Below are 15297 nucleotides of genomic sequence, written 5' to 3' on the forward strand. Positions count from 1 at the left end.
GAGGTCCTTCACAGTTTCATTTGAGATAACTGTACAACCATCAAGATTAATTGTCAGATCCAACAGAAGATCTATTTGTGTCTTTGGACCTAGAACTAGCATCTCTGTTTTGTCTAAGTTTAAAAGTAAAAACATTTGCCGCCATCCACTTCCTTATGTCTGAAATACAGGCTTCCAGGGAGGGCAATTTTGGGGCTTCACCATGGTTCATCAAAATGTACAGCTGTGAATCGTCTGCATAGCAGTGAAAATTAACATTATGTTTCCGAATGACATCCCCAAGAGGTAAAATATATAGTGAAAACAATAGTGGTCCTAAAACGGAACCTTGAGGAACACCGAAATTTACAGTTGATTTTCAGAAGACAAACCATCCACAGAGACAAACTGATATCTTTCCGACAGATAAGATCTAATCCAAGCCAGAACTTGTCCGTGTAGACCAATTTGGGTTTCCAATTTGTGTTTCTTCCCTCGGCTATGATTGCAGGCATATGCTTTGTCAGTGACAGTGATGTAGGGTTCACCCAGGAGTTGATTGACAGACGGAAGAGCGAAGGAAATGGTAGGAGGGACGACCCAGCTTCAAGTGGTTTCATATTTCACATCCTACATCACACAGGCTCAGTGTCCGTGGGAACCAGGGTCCACTCCTGAGTCAACAACTTCCAACTTCCTTTGTTCGCTCTCTGTTCACCATAGAAGCCTCAAACAACTTTCTAAAGACTGTTGACATCTAGTGGAAGCCTTAGGAAGTGCAAAATGAACCCTAAGTCACTGTATATTAAATAGGCCCAGTCAAGAAAAACTACAAACCACTTCCTGGTTGGATTTTGTCTCAGGTTTTTGCCTGCCATATGAGTTCTGTTATACTCACAGACATCATTCAAACAGTTTTAGAAACGTCAGAGTGTTTTCTATCCAAATCTACTAATAATATGCATATCCTACGTTCTGAGCCCGAGTAGTAGGCAGTTTAATTTGGGCACGTCATTCATCCGAATTTCCGAATACTGCCCCCTGTCACTAAAAAGTTAATTGAAATCAGATCAGATATTTTTTTTACCTAACTGTCCCATCTTTCAGTGCTGATTGTGATTGTCTGCTACCCAATGCCGTCTGGATTGTGTAACTTAATTACTTCAGCTGATAGCGATGATGATGGGTTAACGTGACCAATCCTGAGTCTTCCTGTTAGAACACAGTTTAGGAGGATGAGCCATGATCAGTGGGTTTGTTATTAAGTAGAGTCTCGGAGTTATGTATTCGTTGTTTAGCCTCAGGCCTTATAAAGGGTTTAATTGGCATGCAAAGGAATTCCACACACACACACACACACACACACACACACACACACACACACACACACACACACACACACACACACACACACACACACACACACACACACACACACACACTGTTTGAATGCAGTGGGTTGTGAAATCTGATGCTACCCTTGCGTCTGTTTTCATTCCCTGCGCTCCACATTATGTGAACCAGGTCTCCCCCTCCTTAATCCTGCGTCTCCACTCATCAGGGGTCTTGTGTTTGGCTGTGTTGTGGTGCGGTGCGATCCCCTTTCACTGTATCTGTACCCAGCATGTTGATTTCTCTGCTCCGCTGTGTGAGAGTTTAGGCATGGTGGTCCATTGGGTGTAGTGTAGGTGCAGGGTATCCAATTGCCTTCTCATCATGACATTGTTTCATGTGAGACATCTTCCGTGAGGTAAATCGAATCGCTATCTTTAGTTTGAGATACATCATTCAGTCTTTCATTTTAACCTCCCTGGGCTAGGTGGGACGTTTGCGTCCCACCCTGGTCAACAGCCAGTGGAATCGCGTGGCGCGAAATACAAATACCTAAAAAATGCTATAACTTCAATTTCTCAAACATATGACTATTTTACACCATTTTAAAGACAAGACTCTCGTTAATCTAACCACATTGTCTGATTTAAAAAAGGCTTTACAGCGAAAGCAAAACATTAGATTATGTCAGGAGAGTACCCTGCCAAAAATAATCACACAGCCATTTTCAAAGCAAGCATATATGTCACAAAAACCAAAACCACAGCTAAATGCAGCACTAACCTTTGATGATCTTCATCAGATGACACTCCTAGGATATTATGTTATACAATACATGCATGTTTTGTTCAATCAAGTTCATATTTATAAACCAGCTTTTAAAAACCAGCTTTTTACATTAGCATGTGATGTTCAGAACTAGCGTACCCACCGAAAACTTCCGGTGAATTTACTAAATTACTCATGATAAACGTTCACAAAATACATAACAATTATTTTAAGAATTATAGATACACAACTCCTTTATGCAATCGCAGTGTCAGATTTTAAAATAGCTTTTCGGCGAAAGCACATTTTGCAATATTCTGAGTACATAGCTCAGCCATCACAGGCTAGCTATTTTGACACCCACCAAGTTTGGGGCTCACTAAACTCAGAATAACTATTAGAAAAATTGAATTACCTTTGCTGTTCTTCATCAGAATGCACTCCCAGGACTTCTACTTCAACAACAAATGTTGTTTTGGTTCCAAGTAATCAAGTAATACATAGTTATATCCAAATACCTCCCTTTTGTTCGTGCGTTCAGGTCACTATCCGAAGGGTAACGTGCGAGCGCATTTCGTGACCAAAAAATTCAAAATAATCCATTACCATACTTAGAAGCATGTGAAACGCTGTTTAAAATAAATTTTTATGCTATTTTTCTCGTAAAATAGCAATAATATTCCAACCGGGCAACGTTGTATTCATTCAAAGGCTGAAAGAAAAAAATGGAGTAGTCTCGTGAACGCGCATCTCAGTCTTACTGTCCCCAGGCTGACCACTTACAAATTCAGCTGCTGTTCTTTGCCCAGAGACAGCAGACACCCCATTCCACTTTCTGGCGGCTTTAGAGAGCCAATGGAAGCCTTAGAAAATGTCACGTTACAGCACAGATTCTGTATTTTCGATAGAGATGCAACAGAAGGACAACAAATTGTCAGACAGGGCACTTCCTGTATGGAATCTTCTCAGGTTTTGGCCTGCCATATGAGTTCTGTTATACTCACAGACACCATTCAAACAAATTTAGAAACTTTAGAGTGTTTTCTATCGAAATCTACTAATTATATGCATATTCTCGTTTCTGGGCAAGAGTAGTAACCAGTTTAAATCGGGTACGTTTTTTATCCGGCCGTGCAAATACTGCCCCCTAGCCCAGACAGGTTAAACTGAAATATGTTTGTTTGTTCAACAGTGTCAGCTAGGAACTAATCCCACCCTTCCCTTCCCTTCCCTCTACACACACACACACACACACACACACACACACACACACACACACCTGCTTGCTTAGAGAGTGAAGCAGTGATACCCAGCCTACTGACACTTGATCAGTACTTTCAAGTTTTAATATCGCATGCACAAGTACAGTGAAATGCCTTTCTTGCAACGTCTAAACCCAACAATGCAGTATTCAATAACAATGTAATACTGAAAATGACATAAGGTAGAACAAAAACACATCAAAAATAAGAATAAGAAATTAAAAGAATACGAGAAAGTAAGTAAACTATAAACAGGGTCAGCTCCAGTGCCGTATTTACACTGTGCAGGGACACTGGATTGATAGAGGGGCTAAGGTGCCTGGTCATCAGGATATACTGTATGATTAACAGAGTAGTAGCAGCGTAGGTATGTGCATATTCTGCGTGTTTGTGCAAATGATGGAGTGTGTGTGTGTGTGTGTGTGTGTGTATGTGTGTTGTAGTCAGGACTGTAAAACTTGAGGTGTTAAGGTGAGTCAGTGTTAGTTAGAGGAAGCTGGTTCCAGACACAGGTGTGCTGAGGGGAAAGAGAGTAGGGCCCTGTGAGTGTGCATAGACAGTGCAAAAATAAAATACAATGGTAAACTCAGCCATTTTGTTAACTATATAGTTGGATATTTAGCAGTATTTTGGTTTGGAGATAAAAGCTGTTCAGGAGCCTGTTGGTGTCAGACTTGATGCACCGGTACCGCTTGCCATGCGGAAGCAGAGAGAACAGTCTATGGCTTGGGTAGCTGGAGTCTTTAATGATTTTCCGGGCCTTCCTTTCACACCGCCTGATATAGAAGTCCTGGATGGCAGGGAGCTCGGCCCTAGTGATGTACTGGGCTGTTCGCACCACCCTCTGTGGCGCCATGCAATCGAGGACAGTGCTATTGCCATACCCAGCAGTGATGCAGCCAATCAAGACGCTCTCACTGGTATATCTGTAGCACTTTTTGAGGATTTGAAGGCCCATGGCAAACCTTTTCAACCTCCTGAGGGGGAAGAGGCACTGTTGCGTCGGCGTCATAACTGTGTGCGCATGTGTGGTCCATTTGAAGTCCTTAGTGATTTGAAAACCGAGGAACTTGGAGCTCTTGACCTGCTCCATTTCTGCCAAGGAGCTGATTGCATGCCCCCCCCCCCCCCCCCCCCGTTTCCTGTAGTCCACAATCAGCTCCTTGGTCTTCCTGACGTTGAGGGAGAGGTTGTTCCGGCACCACACTGCCAGGCCACTGACATCCTCATCATCGCAGGTGATCAGGCCTACCACCGTTGCATCTTCAGCAAACTTGATGATGGTGTTGGAGTCATGCATGGCCACGCAGACGTGGGGGAACAGGGAGTACAGGATGGGACTAAGCACACACCCCTGTGGGTCCCCCGTGTTGAGGGTCAGCATGGCAGAGGTGATGTTGCCTACCATCACCACCTGGGGTCGACCCGTCAGGAAGTCCAGGATCCAGTTGCAGAGGGAGGTGTTCAGTCCTTAGTGCTGAGCGATTAACCGAAATGTTGGTTATTTTTAGTTTTTTAAACAGCTAATTGACCGACGTCGTTAAATTATTTGCATTCCATTTCATTTCTTCTGTGAGCTCAATGCTCATATTGCGCTGTATTTCTCTAGAGATAAATCGATAACACTTTACTTGACACCCAGCGACCGTGTCATAACGTGTTATGATACTGGGTATCAAGTAAAGTCCTACCAACAAATCAGATCATGCCTGAACTGTGCGATGTTGTAGTTTACAACAGTCCAATGTTCTACATAGTTTAGTGCAGAAAACATGATCATTAACTACAATGACCATAATCCATTGGGCGGCTACTTGTCCAGTCTGTGTTTATTTTATGACTGCTACTTTAGAGAAAAAATAATGAGCGATCAAGAGGGGATTCACAGAGAGCAGTTGCTTCGCGAGGTATTGGTATTCAGCAGTCATAAAAGTATGTCTTATTTACATTGAAGAACCACTGAAATAGTCATTTTGTCAGACAGCATGAGAAGCAGCTCTATAGAGATGAGATGATGACTTATTAAATAGTAAAGCAAATGTAATATACACAGCAACTGAAATATTTTATTAAAGTCAAGTTATGTGAATAACTGATGGTTAGTAAGTGATAAGCAGTACTTGGGCAGTCACTACCATCATGGGACTTTTAATAATTGTTTTATTCTGTTGTTACAGCATTCAACCCACATTATGCATAGCGCATTTAATGTTAAAACAGATAATAGAAACCGAAATCAAAAATCTAGTCTTCAAAAAAGCACTAATCGCTCAGCACTGTCAGTCCTAGGGTCCTAAGCTTGGTGACGAGCTTGGAGGGGACTATGGTGTTGAACGCTGAGCTGTAGTCAATGAACAGCATTCTCACATAGGTATTCCTCTTATCTAGGTGGGTGAAGGCAGTGTGGAGTGTAATTGAGATTGCGTCGTCTATGGATCTGTTGGGGCCGTATGCAAAGTGAAGTGGGTCTAAGGTGTCTGGGATGATGGAGTTGATGTGTGCCATAACCAGCCTCTCAAAGCACTTCATGATTACAGATGTGAGTGCTACAGGACGGTAGTCATTTAAGCAATAAGGCCCGAGGGGGTGTGATATACGTCCAATATATCATGGCAAAGGGCTGTTCTTAGGCAAGACACAACGCGAAGTTATATTGGCCATGTACCAAAAACCCCCAAGGTGCCTTATGGCTATTACAAACTTGTTACCCAATGTAATTAGAGCAGTAAAAATACATGTTTTGTCATACCTGTGCTATACGGTCTGATTTACCACGGACGTCAGCCAATCAACATTCAGGCCTTGAACCCCCCAGTTTATAACGTGGCATGAAACCTTAGAGTTACTGGGAACAGGAATGATGGTGGTCATCTTAAAATCATGTGGGAATTACAGACTGGGACAAGGAGAGGTTGAAAATGACTGTGAACATGCCTCCCAGCTGCTCTGCGCATGCTCTGAGAATGCGCCCTGGAATACCGTTGGGGGTGCCTTGCGAGGGTTGACCTGATTAAAGACCTTACTCGTGGTCGATCTTGGAAAGAAGAGATCACCTAGTCCTCTTGGTCGGTGGCGGCCCTCAGACCGGTCGCGGTTTTGTGACTGTCAAAGCGTGCATTAAAATGCATTGAGGTCATCTGGTAGAGAGGCACCGTTGGGCAGATCATGGCTGGCGGAGGAGAGAAAGAAAGGGAGAGATGGCGATCGAAGGGAGAGAAAAACTGCACCGCCGACTTGGCAATAACATTTAATCATCCCCCTCTCATCCTGCCTGAATCCTCTGCTCTACTTCCGCACCTGCTCAGTCCCTTCTATCTTCCTTTTCACTCTATACTGTCCTCTCCTCTTCTTGTTACTAGGCAGAAAGTAAGACTGTGTAATGTCTATGTAATAACATGTGTGTAAAGTTTGGGGCCAGTCAGTCAGCAGCCTTTGAGGGACTTAGTCCTTATGTGACAGTAGCATACACTGGGTATAGAGGGGGAGGGGGGGGGGTGAGTGGAACCATATTCCTGGTTTTATATCTATGAGTGGAACCATGCCCTTAATCCATCTTTCTCTCCCAATCTCTCTCTCTCTCCTTCTCTCTCCCTTGCTGGCATACTGTGATTGCGTGCCTAGTGCAGTAATCGCTTCAGAGGAGCTGCCATGACGGAGGACTAAGGGTCTGGCTGACTGGGAGGCAGGGATCCTTCTGACTGGATGCTAATCAAGCCTGCAAAGGCTAACCCTTTAACTCTAATGAGGCGACAGAATTAAAGTTGAAAGTCATGACTGAAGAATGGTAGCCCTGTGGCTGTGTTGTGTGCGTTTTGGAGTCTCGAGAAAATATCCTGCAGTGCTGTGTAGTTCTGGAGGGGGGTGAGGATTGGGAAGTGTAGTTTCTTGAGGGGATTGCGGGGTTGTCATGGCATCTCTCATTACCCTACAGCACCCAGTGAGGCTAAGAGATGGAGAGAGAAAAGAGGACTAGAGGATAGAGGGAAAAGGGAGAGGGTTTCATAGAAACTGAGTAGGGAACAGAGGGATAAAAAGAGTAATACATTGGGAGAGAGGCATACCGAGAGACAGAGAAAGATAGACAGAGGAGGAGAGAGCAAGAGAGAGACAGAGAAAGGGAGATGGATAGAGAGAGAGCCAGAGAGAAAGAGAGAGGAACGTGAGAGAGGGAGAGAGAAGGAAAGAGCGAGTGATAGAGGGAGAGGGCAACGGCACTATTAATAGGATGGGAACTGTTAGCAGTGTGTCTCTCAGGACATGACGGTGCTGCCAAACATCTTCCCAGAAGAGCTTTCTCTGCTGCGTCGCTAGGGTCAGCACGGTATAACCGCCAGAGGACCGCCCTGTCCTGTCTCACCCTCTCTCCTGCCGTGCTAGATACTCTCTTTCACCTCCCCCACTATCTGTCTCACTCTCTTCTTTCTCTTATGTTTTTCCTCCCTCTCTCTCCATCCACATCTCTATTTCTTTCCCTATTCCGTTCTCTTCCCCTTTCCATGTGTTCATCTTTCTTCCTCTCCCATCTCCTCTCAGGCCCGCTCTTTCTTTCCCTTCTCTCTTTCACTCTCCCTCGTCCCTCCTCTCCATCTCTCTCTTTCTCTCACTCTCTTTAAGCCTCCTGTTTAATCCAGTTGTATCCAGTCCATCCTGCCTCAGTGTTGTGGGAAAGGCAGAAAGGCAGGGAGGCAGTTTAGCCTTTCCTTCCCAGTGTTTGAGGCCGTATCTGTCCCCCTATGTAAATGTCAATCCAGAAATACACATCAGACATGGGCTTGCCTCACTTAGTAATGCCCCTGGTCTCATAGAGCTGCTAAGATGGAGAGCTTTGGGGATGGAGAGGTGGTGAGATGGAGAGATGGAAAGATGGAGAGATGGAGGGATGGAGAGATGTAGGGATGGAAAGATGTAGGGATGGTGAGATGGAGGGATGGAAAGATGTAGGGATGGTGAGATGGAGGGATGGAAAGATGGAGGGATGGAAAGATGTAGGGATGGTGAGATGGAGGGATGGAAAGATGGAGGGATGGCAAGATGTAGGGATGGTGAGATGGAAAGATGGTGAGATAGATGTGTGGAGTGGTTTCAGCTGTCAGCGTTGTGTGATTGGCTCGTGAGACTCCCAGAGGAGCAAGTGAAAATAACCCAATCACACACACGCATGCACATCACACGTCTGTCCCTGACAGCTGGACCCCCATATGGACATAAACATGGACACACACACACACACGCACGCACGCAAGCAAGCAAGCACAGTCACACACACACACATACACACACATACACACACACGCACACACACACACACACACACACACACACACACCAGGGAGGGCAGTGTCAACACAATGCCTATCAGCGGGTGTGGTCTCTCCAGGGTGGCATCTGTTGCTTGGTAACTACACCCTGCTCATTAATATGTAAATTTATACACATCCCTCTGTGGCACTTTTGGCAAACACACACACACGTCAAAGTATTGTGTAAAAAGCCCTTTGCTTAAGTATGTTTTCAGAATAGCCTGCACTAGACTTTCAGCCAGGAGATCATAAAAGTTTCCATCTGAGTCTGGACCCTTTTTACATCAGCAGTTGTCACAAAGTGCTTTACGGTTACCCGGTGTAAAGTCCAAAGAGCAAGCCAAGCAGAAGCTAAAGCACCGCTGCCAGGACTAACTCCCCAGAAACAAAGTAACCTAGGAAGAAACCCAGAGAGGAATCCGGCTCAGAGGGGTGGCTCTATTACAGTACAGCAGTAGTACAGTAGTAGTACAGCAGTAGTACTGCAGTAGTGCAGCAGTGGTAATCCTCAGCAAAGGATCGTCCTGCTCTCCCTCTGGGATCAGTCACTGTCTCAGACCACCTGAGACTGATCTACCCAGTATACTCTAGGGTTAGCTCAGGTTATCACACTCTCTGCATCAATTTACATCCTCTCCAATGAAGGTGCTTGAGCTGCAGTGATGGACGGGTATGTAAGAACACAGGTTTGGACTGTTGTTGGGGCTCTGCCATCACTTGTCTTGTGGGAAGGGTGCGGTGGTATGGTTGTGAAATATGCTGCGCCCTATCAGAAGCCTGCTAGCTAGGCTTATATAGCTCTCTTTGCCCTTGTCTGCATCCCAAATGGCACCCTATTTTCTATATAGTACACTACATTTGACCAGGACCTATAGGGCTCTACTCAAAATAGTGCACAGGTCTTTGTCATGAGGTATCAGGATTAAACCACACTAATAACTCTCACACCCAGTCATGCAATCCTTCTGCCGTTCAGTGCCCACGTCTACCCATCCGTAAAGACAGAGAACAAGAGTGCTTTGAAAACAGGCAATCAAACAAATATGAATAAAAGAGGATAAAGATCATTTGTTATTGGTCCTCTTTCACTCTTTCCCTTCCCAGAACGCTACGTGTCTCTCAGCGTTTCTTCTAATCCTAAAACTAGGGTGCGAGTCTATAACTGTGTTGTGTCTCCGTAAGCTCTGCTAACTGTCCCACGCAGCCCTCTCTCCACCCCAAACCATCGAGTGAGAGGTGAGAAAAGCGTAGAAGCTTTTAGCACGAAAAACAGTTCGGTGATTTTTACACCTTTTTTGAGTCTCTCTCTTTGGAGGACAACTTTATTTGTGTTTGAATAGACGACCTAGTCTCCTCCATAGCTGGGGGATAGAGGCCTAAGCTCTGTCATGGAGCTGAATAACAGATACAGCGTGTTTGCTGTGGCTGATGACAGGGACAGTGTGTGTTTTGTTGTGTGTATGTCACCGCCTGAAACAGCAGTGTGTGTGTGTGTGTGTGTGTGTGTGTGTGTGTGTTTTGAAAACCTTCCCCATGTTCAATGTGATGTACTGCTCCTGGCTCTGCCCAAGGCCAGAACACGCCATCCTCTGTACAGTGTGGTTAATGATATAATACTGTGTAAATATGTGGCACATGTGTAAACTGGGAGTGTGTGTATGTAAACATGTGTGTGTGTTTGTCTGTATACTGACGCACACACGCACGCGCACACGCACGCATACACACACCAAGTAAATTGATTTGAAATGTTTAAATAGGTAAAAGCATGGGGCCGATCTTGAGATTTGTTATTTCAAGATGGAATCCACCTTACGGGAAACAGCGCCACTGTCTGCCCGGCGGCCATTGTTTTTGCTTTGTTGAAGGAGCAGAGGTGAGGAGCGTAGTGCAACGTGGTAAAAAAAAAGAAAGAAAATGCAGGACATATCCTGCTGTTCTATCGAGCGTGCAATGTTGTCGGAGGGAAAGAAGACAGTGTTCGCTGTTTGCAGTAACTTCTTTGTTGTTGTAATATTGCAAACGGACGCGGCGGTTTCACCACTAAAGATTCCAGCTGTAACCTGTTCAGTTCTATCAGACCAGGAGAGGACACAGTGGGAGTAAACAACCATAAAATATTGAGACACACCCGATGGCAGTGATTATGGTCTAACCACAGCCTGAGGTTAGCAGGTTAGCATTTTCCTTCATAAATCTTATTCTGGAGGCAGCTCTTAACCCTAATCTTAACCACACTGCTAACCCTAACCCTAAACTTAAATTAAGACCAAAAAGCAAATTTTTGTTTTCATAAGTTTTTTGATTTTTGACTTTGCAGCTGGCCCATCTAGCGGAAATCGCTCAGTGCTGCCTCCAGGACAAGACTCATCCCAATAAACTTCAACCTGCGAAGAATGGAGCCTTTATAGTCTCACTAGAGTCTACCACAGTCAGGTAGGACAGACAGAGGAAGAGGAGAGGGGGAGGAGGGGAGGGGAGGGGAGAGGAGAGGAGGGGAAGACAGAGGCAGCAATTCTGCTGACACACCTTTGACAGACAGAGAGTTCACGTGTAAATGGCAGACTGGAGAGAGAGAGAAGGGAGAGAGGGGTAAGGAAGAGAGAGAGAGAGAGGGAGTGTGGATCAATAGACCTGTTCAACCAGATCAAAGAACATGTTGAGTTTGTTAACTTCAGGGCTGCTGCATGTGCAGTTTGCGTGTATGTGCGTTTGTGCGTGCCTGCGTGAATGCGTGTGCGTACGAAACCACTGGTGTGAGACTTAGTGTTCTAACCAGAGCCTCCAGCTGTGTATTGACAGTATTCGAGTTGGAGCTCCAAGCTGCTCAACAACATCATCATCTAGTAATGAAACACTCTCATGTCTACTACACTGACAAACATTTATAGACAGCTCAGATATTTCATTTACACGTGAACTCTCTGACTCTGAATTATTTCAACAGAAAGTGTCTTTTCTGTGTGATGGACAAAGTGTGCGAGTGCACGTGAGACGCGCGCGCGGTTTACGTACACACGTGCGTGTGATGTGAGGGCACTAGGTCCTGTTTTTCGGCTGCAGTGTGTTTTCATTAAAGGGTCTGTCATCACTTAACCCCTGAACTTTAAGCCTCTCGGGGTCACTGGCCTGCAGGCTAGAGGAAAAGGGGGCGGATCACAGTCACAACGTTTCTCTCTGTGTGGCTACGATGTTGCACAGCCGTGCAGTGTGGGTGACGTAGTCGTGTTGCGTCTATCAGCTTGGCGTGTTTCTCAGAGCTAACAGGAACGTGGGAACGTAAAGCCTGTGCGGCAACAGAGAGAAGTTTGTCGTGGCTCACCGCAAGCGTGTGACTACATAGCCGTGTGAAGTATATATGTTACGTAGCAGATTGTGTGGTCGTCAGTTTGACTTTCGGCCGTCGGTGATTAGAGAGAGTAGATACACGCGGAGGCTATTTCTGAGAACACACACACACACAACCCCCAGAACGTGATGATTTACTATAGAAATAGTAGGCCTACAACAGTAGAGCTTTCATGTAGTGAAAAACAACTGTGATGTGAGAACATGTTCTGTTCCATCTTTAATGACTGTTATACATGACACATTGTTCTCTTTTATGCCATTTTATGACATGCGTGGTGTGTGTGCGTGTGTGTCTATGTGTGTGTCCTGCTAACAAAACACATCTTGGGAAACTGTCCCATCTCCCTGCGAGTGAAACTGGATGAAGGTTGGATTTTATTGAAAACAATTCTCATCACTTCAGAAGAGCAGCCCATTCCAACACAAACACAACTCAAGCCATCTCTCTCTCTCTCTCTCTCTCTCTCTCTCTCTCTCTCTCTCTCTCTCTCTCTCTCTCTCTCTCTCTCTCTACACCAACAAGCCTTGATTGAGTTTGTATTGCATAACAAGACACCTATGCTGTGTGTGTGTGTGACTTTGTGTTAAAGTTCATACTGTACCCTTTTCTGTGTGGGTGTGTGTGTGTGTGTGGGTGTGTGAGCCTGCCTGTATGGGAATGTGTCAGTCAGAGATTGAGAGAGATGAGTAATCTGAGCTATAGGTAACCATGCTAATCACACCTCACTCATGTCCTCTCTCTCTCTCTCTCTCTCTCTCTCTCTCTCTCTCTCATTTTCTCTCTCATTTTCTCTCTCTCACTCACTCACTCACTCACTCACTCACTCACTCACTCACACTCTCTCTCTCTCTCTCTCTCTCTTTCCCCTCAGCACACCTGTGTCTGGAACCAGCCTCCTCTAACTAACACGGACTCACCTTAACACCTCAAGTTTTACAGTCCTGACTACAACACACATACACACACACACACACACACACACACACACACACACACACACACACACACACACACACACACACACACACACACACACACACACACCACACACACACACACTCTCTCTCTTTGGTCGTGAAATATGGAGTTTGGTTTTAAATCACCAGGAACCTACAGTGGTGGTGATATTTTGACAGGCTCCAGGGAGGGTGCAGAGCTCTATTAAAGTCTATAAATTGTTCTTGGTCAAACTGTGGGAAGAAGAACCTTTTCTCTTTCCACGCCCTCAGACCAAGGGAGGGGTTCGCTTTCAAATGAGGGAAAGACAGGGAAAGAGCCAGATGGAGAGAAGGAGGGGGGAGAGGGTGAGGGAAAGGTGATCGGTAGGCGTAATGAAGATGAAAGGAAAAGACAAGAATAAAGAGAGACAGGTAGGAAAGATGGGGATGTGAAGGATAGGAAAGGAGAATGAGAGGAGAGAAGAAGGGAGAGGAGAGGAGGAGAGAAGAAGTGAGAGAAGAGGGGGAGAGAAGAAGAGAGAGAAGAGGAGGAGAGAAGAAGTGAGAGAAGAAGAGAGAGAAGAGGAGAGAAGTGAGAGAAGAGGGGGAGAGAAGAAGAGAGAGAAGAGGAGGAGAGAAGAAGTGAGAGAAGAAGAGAGAGAAGAGGAGGAGAGAAGTGAGAGAAGAGGGGGAGAGAAGAAGAGAGAGAAGAGCGGGAGAGAAGAAAGAGAAGAGGGAGAAAAGAAGAGAGAGAAGAGAGGGAGAAAAGAAGAGAGAAGAGAGGGAGAGAAGAAGAGAGAGAAGAGAGGGAGAGAAGAAGGGCAGAGAGAATGGTAAGGGAGAGGCAAACATGAGTTACAATAAATTATCGGATAAAGAGTTGGAGGGAAGAGAAAGGGGGAAAAGGAAGTGTAGAACGCGGGGGAAAGCAGGAGAGGGGAGAGAGTGAGTGAGCGAGCGGGAGGGAGGGGTAAAAGGGAGGGAACGGGAAAAGGGAGGGAGGGAGAGATGATTGTTTCAGGACCACTGGTGGTTTCATGTTTCTCCTCTGCCCTGCAGCTTTCCATTCTCCCGCTTTCGTGCCGACTGACTGACTCTCTCTCTCCCTCCTTCCCTCCCTCCTTCCCTCCCTCTATCTCTCTTTCTCTCTCTCCTCCGCCCACTTGCAGCCAAGCCTCTCCACGCTGTAGGAGATTACTAAGAGGAAGACTTCAGACTCACTGAGGAGAACACAAAGAGAAGGAGGGATACAGACAGAGAAGAAAGAAAGAAACTCTGCAAGGTATGTAGAGCTCCACACATACATTCTCTTTTCCTCTCAGACGGATAGAAGGGCAGGAAGAAAAGAGAAGGTTTCTGATTTCGCTTTCGCTCTCTCTCTCTCTCTGGGATTCTCTGTTCCGTTGTTTCCCTGTTGGCTGATGTAGTTGTGCTCTCTGATCTGTATTCTGTGTTTTCTGTGTGTGTGTGAAGTGTGTTCTGTGTACCATGTTTAGTCAGAGTGCTGCTGATGTGAAGGGAGGAATTAAACCATGCCGGTAGGGTGTGAATAGTGAAGTTATGTGTATGAGTGAATGCTTATGTGTACCCATTCAGATGTTATGCATGTGTGTTGCATGTGTGTGAGTGTAAGTGGGGGTTGATGTGTATGTGTGTGTTTATGAATGTGAGTTGGGGGTGTAACAGTAGGTGTGATTGCAGATGTCAGTTGTCTAGACAGTGAGGTAGGCGCTAGTCATCTTATTGATGTATGGAGGCAGGTCTGTCTGCCAGGGGATCAACAACCCTTCCTAAACATCCATTGACTAAATAGAGGATACATTATGCTTCATAGGACATACATAGTGGACATACTACGCACATACATAACAATACACAGCACATACAAGAATACATCGTTTTAGGTAAAAAACTTTTCACCAGTTTCCTGGAGAATTCAAGAACCTCATTGCTCATTTCCTGCAAGAACAAATATTGTATACATAATATTGCATTCATTCACTAAACCAAACAGAAATAACTTTGGTTGCAGAAAGCATATACACCCATATCAATATCCACTAATAGATTGTTAGCCAACGCACTGTGTGCGTATGATTTTATTTCTATGCTGGAGGCTTGGTTAGTAATTACTATTGAATAGGGCCCAGCCAGTGTGCAGGTGTGGAGTATAGTACCAGGTTTCCCTCTCATTTGTCTGCTGCAGGTTGCGTCCCAAATGGCACTACGGGCTCTGGTCAAAAGTATGCCACTATGCAGGGAATAGGAAGCCATTTGGGACACTGATTTTTACTGCGGTGTTCACCCTGACTCGGGGACCTATAACCATCAGGCTTTAAACAGCCACGGTCCGCTCTCTCCTCTCA

At 45.3% G+C, this 15297-nt stretch overlaps 1 protein-coding gene across 2 annotated transcripts in view; it reads left to right on the forward strand.

Annotated features, from left to right (window-relative positions):
• LOC115208127 (pleckstrin homology domain-containing family A member 6) overlaps positions 1–15297 on the forward strand; it is a 160460-nt gene that overhangs the window by 25493 nt on the left and 119670 nt on the right. The window contains exons 1-2 of one of the 2 annotated variants that reach the window (XM_029775949.1): positions 13272–13363; positions 14101–14213. The gene's annotated coding sequence lies outside the window, so the exon portion shown is untranslated. Of the gene's footprint in view, positions 1–13271; positions 13364–14100; positions 14214–15297 lie in introns of those variants that run through there. The other variant, XM_029775948.1, reaches the window with a different exon arrangement.

Source organism: Salmo trutta, chromosome 14 (assembly GCF_901001165.1).
Source record: "Salmo trutta chromosome 14, fSalTru1.1, whole genome shotgun sequence".
NCBI lineage: Eukaryota > Metazoa > Chordata > Actinopteri > Salmoniformes > Salmonidae > Salmo > Salmo trutta.